Source organism: Neoarius graeffei, chromosome 13 (genome assembly GCF_027579695.1).
Source record: "Neoarius graeffei isolate fNeoGra1 chromosome 13, fNeoGra1.pri, whole genome shotgun sequence".
Taxonomy (NCBI): Eukaryota; Metazoa; Chordata; class Actinopteri; order Siluriformes; family Ariidae; genus Neoarius; species Neoarius graeffei.
In genome coordinates this window covers 35,855,412-35,878,045 of record NC_083581.1, presented here as the reverse complement: position 1 = coordinate 35,878,045, position 22,634 = coordinate 35,855,412, and the positions used below count along the sequence as shown (strand labels likewise).

Here is a 22,634-nt window from a genome sequence, read left to right as displayed (position 1 = left end):
ATTATTACCAACTAATTACTAAGTAATTTATTCGTTAATAATTCGTTAACTATCATTCATTCAATCAATTACAGTCGATATAAAAGTGTACGCACTGCGTTAAAATGATAGTTTTTTCTAATGTAAAAAAAATGAGACCACGATAAATAATTTCAAAACTTTTCCCACTTTTAATGTGACCTATAACCTGTACAATTCAACTGAAAAACAAACAAATCTATTAGGGGAGAAAAAAGTACAATAAGCTGGTTGCTTAAGTGTGCACACATTTAAAGGTCATAGGCAAGGGTTGGCGGTGAAACATAGAATATCAACTTTATTGTCTATAGAAGAATGACCCAAAAAGCGAATTCAATTTTCCTGGTGTCTAATTTGCACCCTAAAATTGAATAAAACGGTTAAAATATACTGTTTTGCCCAATTTCCAAAGGTTTGTTTACATCTCACTTATGCGCACTTTCACTGCCAGGGGGTCATCGTCATGACGTCATTTAAGCCAAACAGACTGGGAGCAGTTTTGTGTTTACTTGCGAACCAAGCACACGTGTACGGACTTTGGTCGTGAGAGGTTGTGTAAAATGTCTGAAAGCGATGGAGATTTTGAAGTAGGAACTCTCCAAATTGAATATCTAGAGGTGAAACCATATATGTATGAACCTCTGGCCGTTGCAAAGCAATCGGTGAATGTGACTCACTGGTTTGACTGTGCGGCCTCGGAATCGGACAGCGACTCGGCCGACTCTGATCGCGATGACCCTGGACCTCAACAAGACTCGTGCCCAAACGATTTATCCTGGAAGTTATGATAAATTCCTACTTTCATCATAATACTAAATAAGAGCCCTTTTGAAGAATAATTAAACCATCCTCCCTAGTGGATATAGGTAACAGTTACTTGACAGTGCGCCGGTAGGCCACATTAGCCTGCCATCCACTGCATTATATTATTCATAGCCTACTCTGAGCAAGGAAATATCCCTTTGTCTCAATTCCACAATGATTGTACAGGATCCCTCAGGATTCTTGACTTGTCAATTGCAAGCAAAAGTAAAAATGTTTACCTCCAATCTTCTCCTTTTTTCCTTGAGCATTGCTGGTCCGTTTTGTCTTTGACTGCTTGATTTTGTTTCATGTGCACAATCCACTCTCTCCACCTCTTCTCCTCTTCTGGAAAAAAACAACCCTCTGCAGGGCTTGAAATTCATATTTTTTTTCACCAGCCAGCCAGACTAGTTACCTTCCAAAGTCACTAGCCAAACAGAAAATCAACTAGCCAAAATTTGTTCATGTATGAATTTTACTTCTGTCAAAAATAACACAAAAGAGAGTAGTTACCATTGTTCATGACTAATGTGCATTTATTTCAAGACCCAAGTATTTTGATACTGTTTTTTTTTTTTGCACACTTTACAAATTGGCATTTGCTGTTCCACATCCTCCTCGCAATATCCAAAAAAATGTCAGATGACTGACCCCTTACTTGTTCTTTTAGGAACCAATTTGTCCGCTTCCATTTTTAATTTGTCGCTGAAATTGACAGAGCTTACACGGTAGCCTATGCAACACCAGCGATTGCACGAACTGAGTCAGCGCTGTAAACCGAAACTAGAAAATATTCCCGCAAGTTCCTTTCAGCACCTAGATGTCGCCCAGGATTGGTTGGTGAGTGCGTGACGTTATTGTTTTGTTTTTACCCTTAGGAAGCCTCTCACGTTACTGCCTGAGGGACAGGGAGAAAACCACCAGAAAATGTTTTAAACAAACATGAAACAAACACAAGTCGGCAGATGACCATAAAATACTCAATGGTTACAATATAATAATTATATGTATCTCACACAGAATTTTCGGAGATATATCGAGTATATTCGATATATCGCACAGCCCTAGTCTGAATCTTCGCTTCATATATATTTTTTATTTTCAACTAGCCAGCCAGGCTGGCTAGTGACAGGAATTACCCACCAAATGACAAATTAAGTCACCTCGGGCGACCGGACCACCGAGAATTTCAAATCCTGACCCTCTGGCTTCACGCGCACAATCCACTCTCTCTGCCTCGTCTCCTGTTCCAGAAAAAAAACTAACCCTCTGACTTTACGCGCACAATCCACTCTCTCCGCCTTGTCTCCTTTTTTGGAAAAACCCAACCCTCTCGCTTCACCTCTTCTCCTCTTTCGGAAAAAGCCAACCCACTCGCTATGCCTCTTCTCCTTTTTCAGAAAAAGCCAACCCACTCGCTACACCTCTTCTCCTTTTTTGGAAAAAGCCAATCCTCTCGCTTTGCCTCTTCTCCTCTTCCGGAAAAAGGTAAATACTCCTTCTTGAACCAGTCCCATTGTTACAGTTCACTGCACAACAGTAAGGCATTGTGTTTCTTTGGAAATTCCTGAATGCACGTCTGCACTCAAGCTGAACGGCAATGTAAGTAAATGGAAGTGGACTCAACTCAAGCGGTTTGTTTGGCTTAAATGATGTCACGCACCGAGTGGTCACGAAAATAGCCGAACAGAAATTCGCCACGAGCCACGTTAAATTATTTTAATTATTACTTATTAACAATACTTCTTGGGACCAGAAGAAAATTACAGAGGGTTTTTTTAACATATAAAATTTCAAATGTGCATAAAATTAAAACCGTTGCCTATGAGCTATAACTAATACGTTGTTGAAACATCTTTTGATTCAATTACAGCATTCAGTCTTTTTTGGCTCGGTGTCTATCAGCCTGACACATCTAGATTTGGCAATATTTGCCCTCTCTTTTTTGCAAAAGTACTCCAAACCTGTCAGATTGTGAGGGCATCTCTTGTGCACAGTCCTGTTCAGGTCACCCCACAGATTTTCAATTGGATTTAGGTCTGGGCTCTGGCCGGGCCATTCCAAAACTTAAATTTTCTTCTGGTGAAGCCATTCTTTTGTTGATTTTGATGTATGCTTGGGTTCATTGTCATGTTGAAAGATGAAATTCCTCTTCATCTTCAGCTTTTTAGCAGACACCTGAAGGTTTTGGGCCAAAATTGACTGGTATTTAGAACTGTTCATAATTCCCTCCACCTTGACTAAAGCCGCTGTTTCAGCTGAAGAAAAACAACCACAAAATATGATGTTTCCACCACCATGCTTCACCGTGGGTATAGTGTTCTTTTGCTGATATGCAGTGTTGTTTTTGCGCCAAACATAGCTTATGGAATTGTGGCCAAAAAGTTAAACCTTGGTTTCATCAGACCATAACACATTATCCACATGCTTTTGGGAGAGTTGATTTTTTTTTTTTTTGCAAAATTTAGCCAGGACTGGATGTTTTTCTTTGACCCAACCTCATAGTCCAGACATATGGAGAATGCGGGAGATTATTGTCACATGTGTTACACAACCAGTACTTGCCAGAAATTCCTGCAACTCCTTCAGTGTTGCTGTAGGCCTCTTGGCAGCCTCCCTGACCAGTTTTTGTCTTGTCTTTTCATCAATTTTGGAGGGACTTCCAGTTCTCAGGTATGTCACTGTTGTCCCATATTTTCTCCACTTCTTGATGACCATCTTCACTGTGCTCCATGGTATATCTAATGCCATGGAAGTTTTTGTAACCTTCTCCTGATAGATACCTTTCAACAATGAGATCCCTTTGATGCTTTGCAAGCTCCCTGCAAACCATGGATTTTGGTGGAGGATGCAACTGAGTAAATGTCAGGAAAATTCTCCTTGGACAGCTGAACTTTATTTGGGATTTAATCAAAATTATTTTCTTCACAAAATCTGTGGGGTGACCTGAAGAGGACCGTGCACAAGAGATGCCTTCGCAATCTGATAAATTTGGAGTGCTTTTGCAAGGAAGAGTGGGCAAATATTGCCAAGTCTAGATGTGGTAGGCTGATAGACTCCTACCCAAAAAGACTGAATGCTGTAATTAAATCAAAAGGTGCTTCAACAAAGTATAAGTTTAAGGGTGTGCACACTCATGCAACCAGCTTATTGTATGTTTTTTTAAATGCTTTTCCCCCTAACAGATTTGTTTGTTCTTCAATTGAATTGTACATGTTATTGGTCACATTAAAGGTGGGAAAAGTTTTGAAATAATTTATCATGGTCTCATGTCTCATTTTTTTTTTTACATCAGAAAAACCTATCATTTTAATGAGGTGTGTACACTTTTTATATCCACTCATAAATTAATGCTTTTAATAATTTAATTAAATATGTAATTAATCAATAAAATAATGTATTTCTTTAATTAATTAACTGATTTTGTAATATAGTAATTTTATATGTATATATAAAATAGTTTTAATGTTTCATTACATTTTGAATTGAAGTAATAACACTTTTTCATCCTATTCATCACAATGTCTTGGCAGAGAGGTATGATGAGAATGCAGTGTCCGAGGGTCAGCAGAGTTAGAAGAAGATCATTTCCATCCGATCTTTACACAGTTGATGTTAAAATGTGTCCTGCCTGTAAACATGAGTAATTTCCTTGTAGAAATATATGGTATGCAGCACAAACATAAATCTCCTTTATGTAAACATAATGTAGGTTCTCTTAAAAGGGAAACATGCTTCAGTTACATTGTGTTCACTGTGATTTACCGGGGTGCCAATAATTGTGGCACATGTGGGAAGTTTTTGCTGTTGTTGAAAATAATTATTTCTTCATGAGGAATTTGCTTTTCTCTGAATAAATTAATTTCTCTCAAACTGCTGGGGAACAATTTGTTTACTATATATTTATTTTAAATGCTTGACTCAAGCCATGAAATTATTGTTTAAAATATTATTTGTTCTGAAATATTTTTTACTAGTAGTAGGATACACTCTCTTCACATCAGCTTCCTCATATCTCGGTGCTGTTAGCACAGGAATCCAGTTACCTTCCAGCCAGTGTAGCAGTAATTAATTAAACAGCAGTGGTGTTCACGAAGGCCAATGCTCGTGCAATCAATCTATAGTGCTATCGAGAGCTACTAGCACAGACTAACAACCGAGAAACTAAGATTTCAGTCTCCAGACTCTTCTTCCATGCACGTGCGCCAAAGTATTTTTCACTCAGCCTCAAGTATTCATTTCCTCGTGTAATTTACTGAGTTACTTTTAAAATCAACATCAACCACTACGCGCAACATCACTACCTGGCAGTCAAAATTCTCTCAAAATCTTCTGTTTATAATGAAGCAAACCTGGAGGACATGTTTGTTTGCAAATTGTCACAGTCGCTCACTAGCGCTGAAGTTTTACGTCTCCGACGTGTGACATCTTGTTCTCTTGACAATCATGCAGTATCATAATCCATATTCAACGCTCATTCTCCATTGTGTCGAGTGACGTAATACACGTAGGATAAGCGATATGATAAATATATTGCATGCTATCAAACCAAATGAATGAAACCCAGTAGAAGGGAAAAGAATACATTTTTATTCCATCAAAAAAGTGCCTTGTATGTATAATAATTTCTGATAATTTCATTCCGATGATGTCACTCCCAATGTTTTCCTGCTGACTTGTCAAAATGGTGACCGGTTCAAAATTAAAATTCTTTTGATTAACTAGGATATTATTTTCTTTATGGATGTATCTATATAATAAAAAGAACATCACAAGGTAGCACAAATACATGAAGTTTATCTTCTCATGTTGAAAAACATTTTCAGCATTAAAATGAAACAGCCAACACCAACTAGTAAACAGAAGTTCTAGAATATTGACAATAAAGATCTGTTTAGCAAAGTTAAAAAAAAAACCTGAGTAATGCCCTTTTGAGTCTGATTCCTCTCAATGTTTCTTCCGTATGTCGTCTGAGGGAGTTTTACATCGTAATCCAAAGAGACATATGAGAGAGAGATACACGAGAGAGATGAGAGAGCGAGAGAGAGAGAGACTAGCGAGACACACAAGAGAGAGCTTGTCACCATCACCTCAGACTTGTTCTTTGGGGATGAATACATTTAACGATAAAATTACTTGATGTGTTTAAAATCTATTTTTCTCTAAAGCTGCTTTGCAACAATGTTCTTAAAAGCGCTATACAAATAAACCAACTTGACTTCATCCTGAAATATGATCACAGTGAAACCAGCAACAAATAACAAATGAGTGAGTCACATCGTGATGATATCAAATGCCCACAAAGTTAATTACATGACTGTAGCAGGAGACACGGAAGACTGGCACTGGAGTGGCATCAGGATCAGGTTCCCTACACAGGCACAGAGACACACACAATATAAGACTGGTGAATACAAGTTCAGTAGAAATCTACCGGAAATAAACAGAAAATGTATAATTTGTATTTTATTTAGAAAGAGATTATCTTCTCATTACATGTCATGACCGAAGAGGTGTCTCATGGATTTGTGGAGAAGAAAGGACACACTGAGCTTTGAGTCCCTGCTGGTTCAGTCTCCACCACTGAAAGTCCAACACCTAGAAACAGAGAATTTCTTATTGCCACACACCAAAGGCACCATTTTACATTTACTGCTCCAAAACAGAAACTGATGTGTTTTATACCTTACAGTCACATGGTTAGAAAAAGGGGAGTGCTGAAAGATATTGGTGTTAAACAGAGACCATGATTTATCTGAACACCACACATTTTATGTATGGGGTGTATGGGGTGTCCAGGAAGAGGTAGTACCTTTAGCAGGAGGGCTTGCCATGTCCTTGTTAGGACAGCTTTTCTGTTACTGGTCCTCACCTGACACTCAGCTCTCACCTGTGGCTCCACCTAGCTGTCGCATGCAACAGCAGCCACACCCTGGGCACTGGCCTTGGCGGGCTTATTAAACCAGGTGAGGGTAGCCGATGGGTTCCAAACCCTCAGCGAATTAGAATTGGGCGGTGTCAGCCCCACTGCATGCGGAGACTGACTCCTGGCAGAACGAACAGAGGAGATCTCCTGTTGATCCAACGGTTGTGAAGGCGGTGGCAGCAAGCATTGTGGAACGCCTAGAGCATGGACACAGCACCTAAAGAAGTCCTGGTCATCCACTGCAGCCAAGGAGGCCCCCAGTTGTAACACTTCCTTGTGCCACTGGACCTTGGCTTCTGCGGCCGAGAGGGTGGGGTTGTTCCCGTGCAACAGCTTCCCCACCAAAATCCAACTCACGCACAGGTTATGTGCAGATCCCCCTTCCTTTCCCCAATTCCTTCCTCTCAACTTCTCCTGAAAGTCCTGTGGCGACGGGAGCGGGGTGAAGCGACAGGTAGTGGTTACTACTGGCAGTCGTAGCCTCAAACCTGCACGTAGGCGGCCTGGGACAGATGATCATCCTTCATTGTACCTGGGGCAGCAGTGGAGTTCGGCAGCATCCCTGGTGACTGAGCAGCCCTTTTTAGGACAGCACTGCTCACCCTAGTAAGGGAGGGGCCTAGAAAAGGTGGCCTAAACATTGCCTGCCCTAATTCACTAACTGGCCAGCATGCCGCGGCTGGCAGTTAACCCTCTTAGCGGTCGAAAAGAAAAAACAAAGAAAATTATCCTTGGCATTTGGAACGTGCGCACCCTGCTAGACAGAGAGAATATAGCAAGGCCTCACAGAAGAACCGCCCTGGTAGCTAGAGAATTGGCATGATACAGGATCGACATTGCCGTGCTCAGTGAAACCCGCTTTGCTGAAGAAGGAGCAATCTGTGAACCAGATGGGGGCTATACCTTCTTCTGGAAAGGAAAGGCAGAAGCTGAAGACAGACAACATGGAGTTGGATTCGCTATCGCTAGAATGATCTCACCATCACCAACACCCTCTTTAGACTGGCCAACAAGTACAAGACCACATCCAAGGTCCAAACAATGGCATCTCATAGACTATGTCATTGTCTGGTGGCAGGATGCGTGGGACGTGATGATCACAAGAGCCATGTGAGGAGCAGAGTGTTGGACTGACCATAGGCTGGTGAGGGCAATCCTCAACCTTCACATAGCCACGGTTCATCGCAAGAAGCCCAAAACTGCTCGCCCAAACTTCAACCTCACAAAGCTACTGAACCCTTCCACAAAAGAGAAATTTCAATCCCACCTAGACGACGCTCTGACTGTTCAAGGACCGTTGACTGGTGACCCAACAGAACAATGGAACCAGTTCAAGCACACGGTGACAGTCAGCCAAAACCACTCTAGGCCTGCAGAGGCGTGTCCATCAGGACTGGTTTGATGAGAACAATGCTGAAATCAACAAACTCTTAGAGGAGAAGCACAATGCCTACATCATCTGGCAGAATGACCCATCTTCCATCTCCAAGAAAGAAAGCTTCAAGCACCTCCAAAGCAAAGCCCAGAGAGAACTGCGAGCAATGCAAGACAGAAAAGCTGAAAAGGTTCAACTCTACGCTGACCTGAATTACTCCAAGGAGTTTTACAGCAAGCTCAAGGCCGTGTATGGACCACAGAGACCCAGCACAACCCCACTGCTGTCGGCAGATGGTCAGACCTTGCTGAAAGATAAGGACAGCCTCACACAATGCTGGAGGGAACATTTCTCCACCCTCCTCAACAGACCATCCACAGTTGACCCTACAGCTTTGAACGTAATCCCAGAGAAGCCAGTGCTTGAGGAACTTGACCTGCCACCCACCTTTGAAGAAGTCACCGCCGCAGTGAAGCAGATGAACTCGGGTAAGGCGCCAGGCATGGACGGCATCCCAGTCGAGATATACAAGGCAGCCGGTCCAATGGCCCTGGACACACTCCATGAGATACTTTGCAGCATTTGGGAAGAAGAATCCATGCCACAGGACTTTCGAGATGCCATTGTTGTCTCTCTATTCAAGAACAAGGGCAGCAAATTTGACTGTGGCAATTATCGCGGCATCTCCCTCCTCTCTATCGCTGGGAAGATACTTGCCAGGGTCATCCTGAACTGTCTTGTCAGTGCCATCTCAGAACTGTCACTGCCAGAGTCCCAGTGTGGCTTCAGATGAGGCCGCAACACCATCAACATGATCTTCTCGGTGAGACAGGTCCAGGAAAAGTGCATCGAGCAGCGGATGGATCTTTACGGAGTCTTCTCGAGCCTGATGCTTTTGTGACTCATCACACGAGATCGAAGGCGACCAAGAGCCTGACTGGCTTTGCTGATCCTGGAAGAGATTTCCTTGTCGAGGGAGCCGTCACTGGATATGATGCTCCCGAGGTATTTGAAGTTCTCAACGCTTTTCAGTGCAGTACCTTACGAAGGCCTTTGATAGGGTGAACAGAGAAGCGCTGTGGGTCATCCTTGCCAAGCCTGGCTGCCCGAGGAAATTCACTACCATCATCCGCCTCTTCCACGACGACATGGTTGGCACTGTACTTGCTGGGGGTGACATTTCCGCTCCCTTTGAGATTTCAAACGGTGTCAAACAGGGCTGTGTCCTCGCCCCAGTCCTGTTTAACCTGTTCTTCACATGCGTGCTGAACCATGCCCTCAGAGATCTCGACAGAGGCATCTACATTAAGTACAGGTTAGATGGCTCTCTGTTTGACCTGCGCCGGCTGAATGCTAAGACCCGAACAATGGTGAGACTTGTGACAGATGCATTGTTTGCCGACGACTGTGCACTGATGGCACACACAGAAGCAGACCTCCAGTTCATCGTCAGCAAGTTTGCAGAAGCCTCCCAACTTTTCGGCCTGACAATCAGCCTAGGAAAAACAGAAGTCCTCTTCCAACCCTCCCCAGGCCCTACTGTGCACCCTCCCCCCACCATCTCTATTGGAGTTACTGCACTGAAAAACGTTGAGAACTTCAAATACCTCGGGAGCATCATATCCAGTGACGGCTCCCTCGACAAGGAAATCTCTGCCAGGATCAGCAAAGCCAGTCAGGCTCTTGGTCGCCTTCGATCTTGTGTGATGAGTCACAAAAGCATCAGGCTTGAGACAAAAATCAAAGTGTACAAAGCTGTCATGATCACAAGTCTCCTCTATGGCTGTGAGACCTGGATGCTGTACAGGAAACAAATCAAACAGCTTGAACATTTTCACATGAGATCCCTATGGTCGATCATGGGCATCAAGTGGCAAGACCGAGAGACGAACCTCGAAGTCCTGGACACAGCAGACCTAGTTAGCATAGAAGCTATGGTCTTGAAGGCTCAACTCTGCTGGACTGGTCACGTCATTCGCATGGAGCCTTACAGACTGCCTCGCCACCTACTCTATGGAGAGCTGAGGCAGGGCCACAGACCCAGGGGCCGACCGAGAAAACGGTACAAAGACTGCATCAAAGACAGCCTGAAACATGTCGGCATCCCTGCAAAAGACCTTGAGACTTGTGCACAAGACAGACCAGCATGGCGTAGTCAAATCCGGCAGGCCCAGGACAACTTTAAAAGCAGTCGCCATGACCACATCACCCAAGCAAGAGAAAGAAGAAAGGCCTCAACATCCTCCCTTCCTGCAGCAGCCACGTTCCAATGCCCTTACTGCCCACGAGTGTGTGTCTCCAGAATTGGTCTCTTCAGCCACACCCGTGCCCACGAAAGGAGGCCCACTGCACATTGACATTGTCGGATCGACGGTCTACCAAAGACACATTTTATATTTCAAATCCCTGCATGTTTATTTTAAGATAAGGAAAACAAATGAGAAATCAGACAGACAGATGATTCACCTCCCACAGCTGTAATAAAATTATGGTTTTTCAAATATTTTCAGAACATTTTATTAACAATCCTGAGGAAGTCACATCTCAGTGTTAGATTATACAACCCCAATTCCAAAAAAGTTGGGACAAAGTACAAATTGTAAATAAAAATGGAAAGCAATAATTTACAAATCTCAAAAACTGATATTGTATTCACAATAGAACATAGACAACATATCAAATGTCGAAAGTGAGACATTTTGAAATTTCACGCCAAATATTGGCTCATTTGAAATTTCATGACAGGAGAACATCTCAAAGTAGTTGGGACAGGGGCAATAAGAGGCTGGAAAAGTTAAAGGTACAAAAAAGGAACAGCTGGAGGACCACATTGCAACTCATTAGGTCAATTGGCAATAGGTCATTAACATGACTGGGTATAAAAAGAGCATCTTGGAGTGGCAGTGGCTCTCAGAAGTAAAGATGGGAAGAGGATCACCAATCCCCCTAATTCTGTCCTGACCAATAGTGGAGCAATATCAGAAAGGAGTTCAGCAGTGTAAAATTGCAAAGAGTTTGAACATATCATCATCTACAGTGCATAATATCATCAAAAGATTCAGAGAATCTGGAAGAATCTCTGTGCGTAAGGGTCAAGGACGGAAAACCACACTGGGTGCCCATGATCTTCGGGCCCTTAGACGGCACTGCATCACATACAAGCATGCTTCTGTATTGGAAATCACAAAATGGGCTCAGGAATATTTCCAGAGAACATTATCTGTGAACACAATTCACCGTGCCATCCACCGTTGCAAGCTAAAACTCTATAGTTCAAAGAAGAAGCCATATCTAAACATGATCCAGAAGCACAGACGTCTTCTCTGGGCCAAGGCTAATTTAAAATGGACTGTGGCAAAGTGGAAAACTGTTCTGTGGTCAGGCGAATCAAAATGTGAAGTTCTTTATGGAAATCAGGGACGCCGTGTCATTCGGACTAAAGAGGAGAAGGATGACCCAAGTTGTTATCAGCGCTCAGTTCAGAAGCCTGCATCTCTGATGGTATGGGGTTGCATTAGTGCGTGTGGCATAGGCAGCTTACAAATCTGGAAAGACACAATCAATGCTGAAAGGTACATCCAGGTTCTAGAGCAACATATGCTCCCATCCAGACGACGTCTCTTTCAGGGAAGACCTTGCATTTTCCAACATGACAATGCCAAACCACATACTGCATCAATTACAGCATCATGGATGTGTAGAAGAAGGGTCCGGGTACTGAACTGGCCAGCCTGCAGTCCAGATCTTTCACCCATAGAAAACATTTGGCGCATCATAAAACGGAAGATACGACAAAAAAGACCTCACACAGTTGAGCAACTAGAAACCTACATTAGACAAGAATGGGTTAACATTCCTATCCCTAAACTTGAGCAACTTGTCTCCTCAGTCCCCAGACGTTTACAGACTGTTGTAAAGAGAAAAGGGATGTCTCACAGTGGTAAACATGGCCTTGTCCCAACTTTTTTGAGATGTGTTGTTGTCATGAAATTTAAAATCACCTAATTTTTCTCTTTAAATGATACATTTTCTCAGTTTAAACATTTGATATGTCATCTATGTTCTATCCTGAATAAAATATGGAATTTTGAAATTTCCACATCATTGCATTCCATTTTTATTTACAATTTGTACTTTGTCCCAACTTTTTTGGAATTGGGGTTGTACAGTATATTGTACGACACTATTAGTTCCAATATTTTATCAACAGTAAACTGCACTCTAGTCTATTTCACTGTTTCATCCTGTTCAATGCAGGATTTTAGCCATGTGTTTGTCAACAAAATGGCATCTGTTTGGGCTTTTAGCAAACTGATTACTAAGCTTTTTCAAACCTGAAGAAACTTGCTTCTGTGTCTTCAGTTAAGTCCAAACTGTGATGGTTTTATCTCAGTAATTTATAAGCTGTGAATTTATTTTATTTTTTGAATGAATGTTTTTTATACTGTAATGCATAGTACTGAAAATATTGAAAAATACATACACACATTCATACATACATCAAACTCAGACTTGATACATGTTAACAACGACAGTGTAATCATCACATTTAATGAACAGACCTTCTTCTGGCTTTTCTGAGCCCTCTGGTGCTGCATCACGATCATGCCTTTCTCCTACGTAGAATAAATTATGATGAAAAATATGAAAATAAATTGAGGGTTTCAGACAAACAGATATGAAATATAATTTCCTTCTTCCTTATGTGAATGTATGTGAAGAAACATGCACCAAAAAAAGCTGACTTTGTTTTCAACTTCATGTAGCTATAGTTTCATAGTCATGTTTTTGGAAAGTCCCTTATTGTAGTGTTGTGGTTCACTCAGCGTCTGACTCACCATTCACAGTAAGCATGCATATACTGTACATGAACACTACATGGCCAAAAGTATGCGGACACCTGACCATAACACCCATATGTGCCCATTCCAAAACCATGGACTTTAACATGAAGTTGTCAGATGGATTTGAGGAACTTTACCCTGATTTCATTTGGAGCGTTACTGAAGTGTTTTGAATATTTCTTCTTCAGACGAGGAATTCCAGAAAGGCTCCATCCCAGGCAAATAAAAACACACTAAAATACTGATATTGGACATCTTCAGTGTGAAATGTTGTGGGTGACTGAGACACACACCTCCACATGTAAAGACGTTCACGAGCCTCTCGCAGATCTCAGACACACAGCTGAGCGCTGCAGTACATACACCTGAGTCAAGGACAAGCAAGGAACAAAATTCATTACATCATCACTGTTCATTTTTCCTGCCGCTAAGTCTCCTCTCCATCATCGCTATCACCGGTTCGGCGACTCCTCAGTGCGCGCTCCCGTGGACTGCTCACGCGCACCGTTCACCGACAGGATGTTTCTCAGTCCGCGAGCGTTCGCCGAGGCTCCGGGATTTTCAAGCATGTTTGATATTCGGATGAATCGTGCAGTGTGAACCTCTCTGCGACTACTAGCAAGTAGCTACAGCGCTAATAAACAGCCAATGAGACTCTGATTTGAAATGAAACTCATTAAAATATCAGAGCCTTAACTTGTCGCCTTTAGAGCGCGCGCATCAAAATTAGGCGATGACTGACACATCAGCCAGATGTTACATTCATTTTGGGACAAACGAACATAAATATAAACAATTTTCGTTCAGTGTCTGATCGCATGGCGCGCACCGTTTACTCAGGTGTCTAATCTACACTATCTGGCCAAAAGTATGTGAACACCTGACCATCACACTGCATGTGGTTCTTCCCCAAACTGTTGCCATCAAGTCGGAAGCACACAGTTGTCTAGAATGTGTTTGTATGATGAAGCTTTACAATTTCCCCTCTCAGGCTGAAGCGTGTTCCAGCATTACAATGCCCCTGTGCACAAAGCAAGTTCCATGAAGACATGGTTGGCCAAGGTTTGAGTGGAAGAACTCTCGTGTCCACATCAGTCCCACTGAACACATTTCAGATGAACTGGAACACTGACCTCACACAAGGTCACTTTTTCACTCATACAATTGTGACCGAATGAGCACAAATCCCTACACTGAACTCTATTGCAAAGACTTCCAGAAGAGTGGAGGTTGTTATAAAAAAGGTTAAAATAAATTTTACTATTTTTCTCGTGCAGAAGCACAACAGTGTTTTGAAGAGATTAATCAATATTGCTATACTGTATGGCTCTTGATACTCTCAGCCTAAACTACAGATAAACCATATTAAAGAAGCAGATTGATCTTATTGTCACAGATGTGTTGAGCTGGAGTCATAATTCAATCCTTAAACAGCCGACAGGTTTCCTTTTTGAAATAATCTCTTATTAAAATCGGTCCGTTTGTCTGAAGATGGTCGGCGCATTTGGAGCCGCGCGGCGGTTTATAACTGCGAGAAAACGCAGCAAAACGTCATCGTGCCTTCATCTGGTCTGTGCGCTTTTATACTGAGAAGAGGCGGTGCGTTTGTGAAGTCGAAAGAGAACGGTTTTCCCAAACGCCTCCTCCTTTTCTCAGCGCCGCTTGTCTTGTTGTTTAAACTCTGTACTCCACCCCAAGGCCTTCACACTTGTTCGCTGCTGTCTTTCTGAAGTATTTCCGCAGCAGCGCGGTAAGATCATGGACCAGTCCAGTGTAGCGGGGACTGAGACGCTCTGATGCCATTTTAGCGTACGGCATTTCAGGAAGACAATCAGCGAAAAGTGAGAAACTAACTATAATTTCTTAACTGTACATTTATGAGGCGTTTTATGGGCTTTTAGTCGCTTGGGACTCGAAACAGTGACCTCCCTTTGTCTAATGGTAAATCCGCCTCTCCAGTGCACTAAATCGCGACCCAGAGGAAGAAGTGGCTCTCAGTGGCTGGAGTTTCTCCCAGACAGTGCGGAGGGACAAAATACCTCAGATCAGGGAGTATCATGTATAATAGACATTGAATCTCTTTTTTTTTCATAATCCTAAAAATATCCCGAAAAAAGGTGTAGTCTCTCTCCGAAGCGGAAACAGGAAGTGTTATAGTCAACAGATTGTTTATAAAGTGAACGCGTTTGAGGAGACACAGAAACGCTGCTTGTAAGCTCACCTCAGGTCATGATACAAAGAAGCAGGAAAACATCTTTCTCTCTGGGGTCAACCCCAAAACAACACCATCATAATGACCCATAAAATAAACAAACACAGCTGTATGGACAGCCATCCGGATGAAGCCTCGTTTAAAACTCTGTGGCGTTTCTTTTTATGGAGTGAAGGTGAATATTAAAGGTCTTCAAGCAGCGGCGACCAAAAATAAATAAAAAGCCCAGTGGAAATCCGTTCGTTTCTCATGGCGATGTCGGACTGTCTTTCTCGCCACGGACACACACACAAAGACACGCAACTCCTGACGTCATCTGAGTTGCCGTACACTGCAGATAATGATAATAAGACTGGATTGCAGCTTTGAATTCATGTTTTGTGTATATTAAAGCTGAACGGAATAAATAAAATGTTTATATCGAGTTATGTGTTTTGGTTGAGTTTATTGTCAGAGGAGTAGCAACAAAATCAGGCAGAGTGCGAATTACCCCACCATAATTGGGGGGTACCATCATGGTCCACTATCATATCAATCGTCCCCCCCGGTCCTGTCCTGTCTCGTCTATGGAAGTCGGTGTCAGTAACTCAACACAATAACTCTGAACAATAATTTTTAATGTCATTAAGAAGCATGACAAACCATACAGTACTACCACAGAAGAAAAACAGCAGTACAACCTGATAACCTTCTTTGTCAGAACAAACTGGGTATCAACACTACAAATGAGTCACATACAGTATATACACAGAACAGTCCTGCTGAATGTCTTACTCTCTTTCGTCCTGCTGTGCCTCTCCTGTCTGCTGGGAACCCATTTTCTTTATTCACATGAACAGTGTATAAAACCTAACTGCACCTACACTTGTACTGTAATTGTCTGTAGATATTAGTGCTAATATTTACTACGTTTTTAGCACCAAAAAAAATGCCTGATGTCTGGCCCTTTTCTTTTCCTCATGTTTGGCCTACTGTCTCTGTGAATAAACTCAAACAGGGTACTCAGATGAAACTATGAATATCTTAAAAATAATACAAAAGGAATGTAAGTAAAAACAATAGAAAACATCCATGTACTATTTTCCCTAGGCTAGCCTACTACCTGGCTCTTTTTATGTTGCCCCCAGTCCCCAGAGGTTCTGAATGTAATTTTACAGGCTTAGCTAGGCCTACACCTTCTTGTGCATAATCACACACACAGGATTGGCCTATGTGCCAAATGAATTTCAGAAGGGCACAATTTATTCATGATAAAATGAGAATGGAAACATATGGAGTTCTTCTCCTTTGAAATGAGAATCGTTTCTATACCACACTGTAATAAGCTTGATTTAAATAGAGACTTAGCTTATCTTGCTAACTAACATTGGTAACTAACGTTAACGTCCATCCACTGTAGCCTTCTGGCCTCAGTGGGTAAGTAATTCAACGTATAAAGATGTGACATGAGCTCATCTCATCTCATTATCTCTAGCCGCTTTATCCTTCTACAGGGTCGCAGGCAAGCTGGAGCCTATCCCAGCTGACTACGGGCGAAAGGCGGGGTACACCCTGGACAAGTCGCCAGGTCATCACAGGGCTGACACATAGACACAGACAACCATTCACACTCACATTCACACCTACGGTCAATTTAGAGTCACCAGTTAACCTAACCTGCATGTCTTTGGACTGTGGGGGAAACCGGAGCACCCGGAGGAAACCCACGCAGACACAGAAAGGCCCTCGCCGGCCCCGGGGCTCGAACCCAGGACCTTCTTGCTGTGAGGCGACAGCGCTAACCACTACACCACCCTGCCGCCCCCTGTCTGAAATCAATTTACATTAAAATGTTCCTACAATAAGAATGCCGAATGGGAGTTGGTTTGAATTATATATTCCTTTTCACAATATCAGAAAAAATATCGGACCCCCCCAAAACTTATATTTTTGTCTCTTTGGGGGGTACTGGGTCTTCATTGGGGGGGTATAGTACCCCCCCCAGTACCCCCCGTAATTCGAACTATGAAATCAGGGTACTTACTTTACCTTGGGCCATAATGCAAAGGCAAATCTCTCTCTCTCAATACACCGATCATCGTATGAAAGAACACTCAGGCTGATATCAAGTCAGCGGACTTTAGTTGTTATCAAACAGTTCTCGGCTCTCGCTGGGCTTGTTTATTTTGAGTGCTATGCAGGCCCGGCGCCAGGAACAGTTTACTAAGGGGGCAATTAGAAATCGCAAGGGGGCAAATATTTTTCATATAGTGTGTAGTAGTGATGGCGGTCTGACAACGTGTTTCAATCAATTGCGCCAACCACAAAACCACGGCCCCGAAGGTTGCTTTAGTCCGGGAAAATCATGTGACATATTACCAGGGCAGTTGCGCTTTATCAACACCCGTGCCCACCTGTTAACCCACCCCTCCAATTTTCTCACAGACACACGTTACAACCGGAAAGATGCCAAACATAAAACAACACACACAAACCTACAGGCAAGTCCTTTACATTTAAAATACATACAAATAGCTCCGCGGCATGAAAACAAAATGTCAATGCAAGTCTAAGGTACTTGGCTCGGCGGCCAAAATCATAATTTAAAAAAATCAACAGACCCCGCGGCTGCACCAGTAATAGCCTTCCTGACTCGCACCGAGTCAACGCTAACCACTTAATCCGCAATCCCAGTTTAGGCGTGTAGGGGACAAAACACTCTGAAGTGATGAATTTTCACCCCCGCTGCATGGCGGGGTGAACGACACATATTCTTACGCTATTTGCGCACAAAGCGGACCATATATGAACACATACACCAACATAAACGGAGATAAACTTAGCCTGCAAAGAAGGAAAATGGATTCACAATATTGTGATTGAATTCGTTTAATTCGGTGGGGGAAAGACTACTCCCATTAACTGACTGCATATTGCAGAGACAGTGCACTTGTAAGTGTAGCCAAGGCCGGATTAACTATATGGGCCTGCGGCACAGTGCCCAGGGGCACCAACCACTCACAGCCAGTGGGGGGCACCACATGACAGAAACTTTAAAAATATTTTTCATGAATGTTTGTACACTTAAAATGGTTATACACTTGACATTGTTAAATAGTCATATATAATTCATTATGAACACTAATTTCATAAGAACAACAACAATAATCATAATTCTGAGCAAGAGTGGCCTATGTGACCATTAACCCCCCTTTCCTCAACCTGTCAGTTGAGCCAGTCCACCTCCGGTGAAATGCATCAATTTTTTTAAAAACCGCGGTAGAAATGAAAAATGGGCAGACATCAGTTGAGTGGTTGTGCGAAGAGAAAATAATAAAAAAAAAAAGACTCCAGGCGTGCTGCAATTAAAAATGTTCCAGTGTTAGATTGTTTTTTTTTTTTTTTATAAAAACAGACAACTGCTGTCACTACCAGCGCTGAAGCCGAAGCTAGTGAAATCAGCGATGCTAGTGAGGGAGATGGCCCTGCTAGCAGTAGCCGGGGAGATGCTACAACCACAGCCAGTGTTAGCCGAGGGGTCGGCGACGACGAGGATCCCCTTGAGACATACAAATATATGCTGCTCATTTTTGAATAAGACATTTCAATATGCCTACATGCATATCGTTGGTTGTTTTCAGTGAATTTGATGGGCTGATGTAGCCTACTTAATACATTTTCAATGAGGAAGAATGACCTTGTTTATGTGTACTATTATTTATGTATATGCTACTATTTTTGACAGCAAAGGACAAGGTTTGTGAGTGTGTGCAGGAGGTTACTGAACGCGTGCGCGCAGGGTGTGTGTGTGGGCACTTGAGGTATAGTGCCCAGGGGCACTGCATTGGCTTAATACGGCACTGAGTGTAGACTACATGTAAAACCCCCGCCCGCACGACCCCTCCCCTTGTCCTTATCACAGGTCTGTGTGTGCGCGGCTGTGTCAGCATTTCACACATACACACACAATAACAATTAAGAAAACAATTAAGTGATCTGAGTCTCCGTTGAGGGGGCGGGGCTGTAGCCACGAGGGGGCGACGCCCCTTTTCGCCCCCCCACGGCGCCGGGCCTGGTGCTATGACTGATCTCAAAGACATGGCGTATTTGTGCCACGGCTCGGAGAATTGAGATTCCTGTGTCTTTGGATTCTAGCTTTTCTATTTTCTCATACTGATCTTATGCAAACCTTTATAATTAATATTTACTTCAATACTATAATTTTAGACACATCCAACAAACAACTGGGTTAAATATTTGAGTGAAAATGATTCATAGTTAAACACACACACACACACACACACACACACACACACACACAAACTATAGGAACCAACAAAATTTAAAAGAAAAAAAGAATCGTTTAAGAAAAAAAAACCTGACACTAGACTGGTTGTATAATTATGCAAATCCAACTTTAATGAAGCATTTGACTGTGCCCAGAATTAACAGATCACATTCAAACTCATGTTCAGATATAATTTTCAGACACCTCTCATCAGTGAAAGGCGGCACGGTGGTATTGTGGTTAGCACTGTCGCCTCACAGCAAGAAGGTTCTGAGTTCGAGCCCAGTGCCTGACTGCATGCTCTCCCCGTGTCTGTGGGTTTCACACTATGAGTGTGAGTGGTTGTTTGTCTCAACGTGTCAGCCGTGTGATGATTTGGCATCTTGCCCAGGGTGTGCCTCGCCTCTCTGGGACAGACTCCAGCCTGACCCTGCACAGGATAAGTGGTTATGGATGTAATGTGAAAGCGGAGAAGCTTGCTGCCTTTGAACGACGTCACCGCCGCTGTGCGGGAAGGCATGTTCCACCTATGTTGCACTTTATTTTGGGCCAAAAATATATTACATATTATCGCCAAAATATTTGGTTATCTTTGGGGCCTATAGCAAGCAGTTAATAATAATAATAATAATAATATAATACAGTAAATAGCCCTATTCCACAACTGTAGTAATCCATATAACTTTAAAAGACGAAATGACTTTTAATTCAAAAAATAAAGAAGAAAAAACACTGAATTAAAAGGAGTGTCCAAAGTTTTAACCGGTATTGTACTTTAGACGAGTTTGTTTTGCTTACTCTCCCTAATCAACTAATAGCCATGAAAACGGTGGTTCCCTTTGGTAGTTTTGATGAAATCGTTTTGTTTTCCAAACGCTTCCTCTTTTTCTGAGCACCGCTGCAGTAGCTTCGTTTCATTTTTGAACAAACAGTCAGTTCACCACGCCAAGGCCTTTACACGTAATAATGGAGTGATAGTGGAGAAGTTATAGGTCCGGTCTTTATAAACTCCTGATACAGGAGGAGGCGGGTTTTAGTTCAAGTTAATTTAATTCACCTCGGTTTAGAATAAGGACGGATACGTGGTGAGAGACAATGATTTAGAAGATGTCTAAGGAAGGTGCACTCAGTCATCTGTTCGTGCAGCGTCAGGGGCTTTCCGTCAGGAACATCTGGATGCCGGTTCACACGCCCCGGCTCCACCTCTCCTCAAACAGCAGAGGAGGCGGGTTTCTGCCAGTTGCTCGCCTCCTCTTTTGTCACTCCGGCCAAATGCTGAGGAGGGACAGTCACGATTGGTAGGTTCTGTTTCGGTTGTTACAGATTGTACGCTCCGAGGGGTCTTTCCGGAAGTGCTACAACGACATCTGAAAGGCAAAAAGCACCACCGGCTGGAAAGTGTCCATTGTAATGCCATCGATCACAGGCGGATTGTCCTACTGCTGGAAAACTTCCCCGCTGGACAGAGATTAGTTCAACACCGCCGTCGAAAGACTCAAAACCCCGATGGTTTTCACTTCAATCGATCGTTATTTTCCAAATCATATTGCATGTGAGAAAAACATAAACAGCCGTATTATCATTATAAGCTATTATATTGTATTTATCCTGATATGATTTCAGTATCTTGTCTTTTTGTACATGTTTCTGTTTCGGTAACGGGAAGTATGCCTGCGTATGTTGTCTAATGTTTGATTTCTCTCTGTGACACTATCAAAATAAAATAAAATAAAAAATACAAAACAGTGGAACATTGAGTCCTGAATATAAAGGGCTGATGCCGCGGGGGAAAACGGTTTGTGTAACAGTGCCGTCGAAAGGTGAAGGATAACCGTCTTTTCTCGGTCATTATGGTCTCCTGGGTCTTTATATTCCGGCCCGAGTTGAGGCTCCAAGCAGTGAGTGTCTCATGTTGTGAGCGCAGAAGAGTCGAAGTTGCTGCTCCTTTTGCGCGTCGTCGCTCCTGGTCGCGCACAGTCACGTGTTGCATTGTTTGTTTATTATGTACAACTCAAATAGTTTAAAATGCAAATGAGAGGCGCTGTATAAGGTGGAGGAGCGTGCACTGCAGAGTCCAAATGCGTGTTCTCTGGTGCCATATTTGTTTACAAATTGTCACAGTTGCTTATTAGCGTGGAAGTTTTACGTCTCCGACATGTGACATCATGTTGTCTTGACAACCTGCGATATTGGAACAATATTGCACGCTCATTCTCCATTGTGTGTCGAGTGATGTAATACACGTAAAGCGATATGATAAATACATTGCATGCTATCAAACCAAATGAATGAAACCCACTAGAAAGCAATAGAATACGTTTTCATTCAAAAAAGTGTCCTGTATGTATAATAATTCCTGATGATTTCTGAATAATTTCATTCTGATGACGTCACTCCCAGTTTTTTCCCACTGACTTGTCAAAATGGTGAACGGGTTCAAATTAAAATTCTTTTGATAAACTTGCATATTATTTTCTTTGTGGATGTATCTATAAAAAGAACATTACAAGGTAGCACGAATATATGAAGTTTATCTTCTCATGTTGAAAAACATTTTCAGCATGAAAATGAAACAGCCAACACCAACTAGTAAACAGAGGTTCTAGAATATTGACAACAAAGATCTGTTTAGCAAAGTTCACAAAAAAAACCCTGAGTAATGCCCTTTTGAGTCTGATTCCTCTCAATGTTTCTTCCTCATGTCTTCTCAGGGAGTTTTACATCGTAATCCAAAGAGACACACGAGAGAGACAAGCCAGCGAAGGACATGAGAGAGACAAGCCAGAGAGAGACACGAGAGAGAGACACACACATGAGAGAGGAGAGAGAGCAATGAGAGTGAGAGAGAGAGAGAGAGAGAGAGAGAGAAAGAAAGAGAGAGAGAAAGAGAGACTAGCGAGACACTCGAGAGAGAGATTGTCACCATCACCTCAGACTTGCTCTTTGGGGATGAATACATTTAACGATAGAATTACTTCATGTGTTTAAAATCTATTTTTCTCTAAAGCGCTAAACAAATAAACCAACTTCATTTCATCCTGAAAAATATGATCACAGAGAAACCAGCAACAAATAAATGATTGGGTCACATCGTGATATCAAATGCACACAAAGTCGATGATATGACTGCAGCAGGACACACGGAAGACTTACACTGAAGTGGCATCAGGGTCGGGATCCCTACACAG

At 42.5% G+C, this 22,634-nt stretch overlaps 1 long non-coding RNA gene across 3 annotated transcripts; it reads right to left on the bottom strand.

The window, feature by feature from the left end:
* Positions 1–5,432: 5,432 nt before the first annotated feature.
* LOC132896659 (uncharacterized) lies at positions 5,433–22,627 on the bottom strand. 3 transcript variants are annotated; one of them, XR_009656128.1, is made up of 4 exons: positions 22,600–22,627; positions 12,686–13,332; positions 6,319–6,420; positions 5,433–6,193 (listed from the first exon to the last, which is right to left on the bottom strand). It is a non-coding gene; the product is annotated as an uncharacterized LOC132896659 (long non-coding RNA). The 3 variants fall into 3 exon arrangements; XR_009656127.1 differs by lacking the exon at positions 22,600–22,627 and adding an exon at positions 15,189–15,494; XR_009656126.1 differs by lacking the exon at positions 22,600–22,627 and having other exon boundaries at positions 12,686–15,494.
* Between the last annotated feature and the right edge of the window lie 7 nt (positions 22,628–22,634).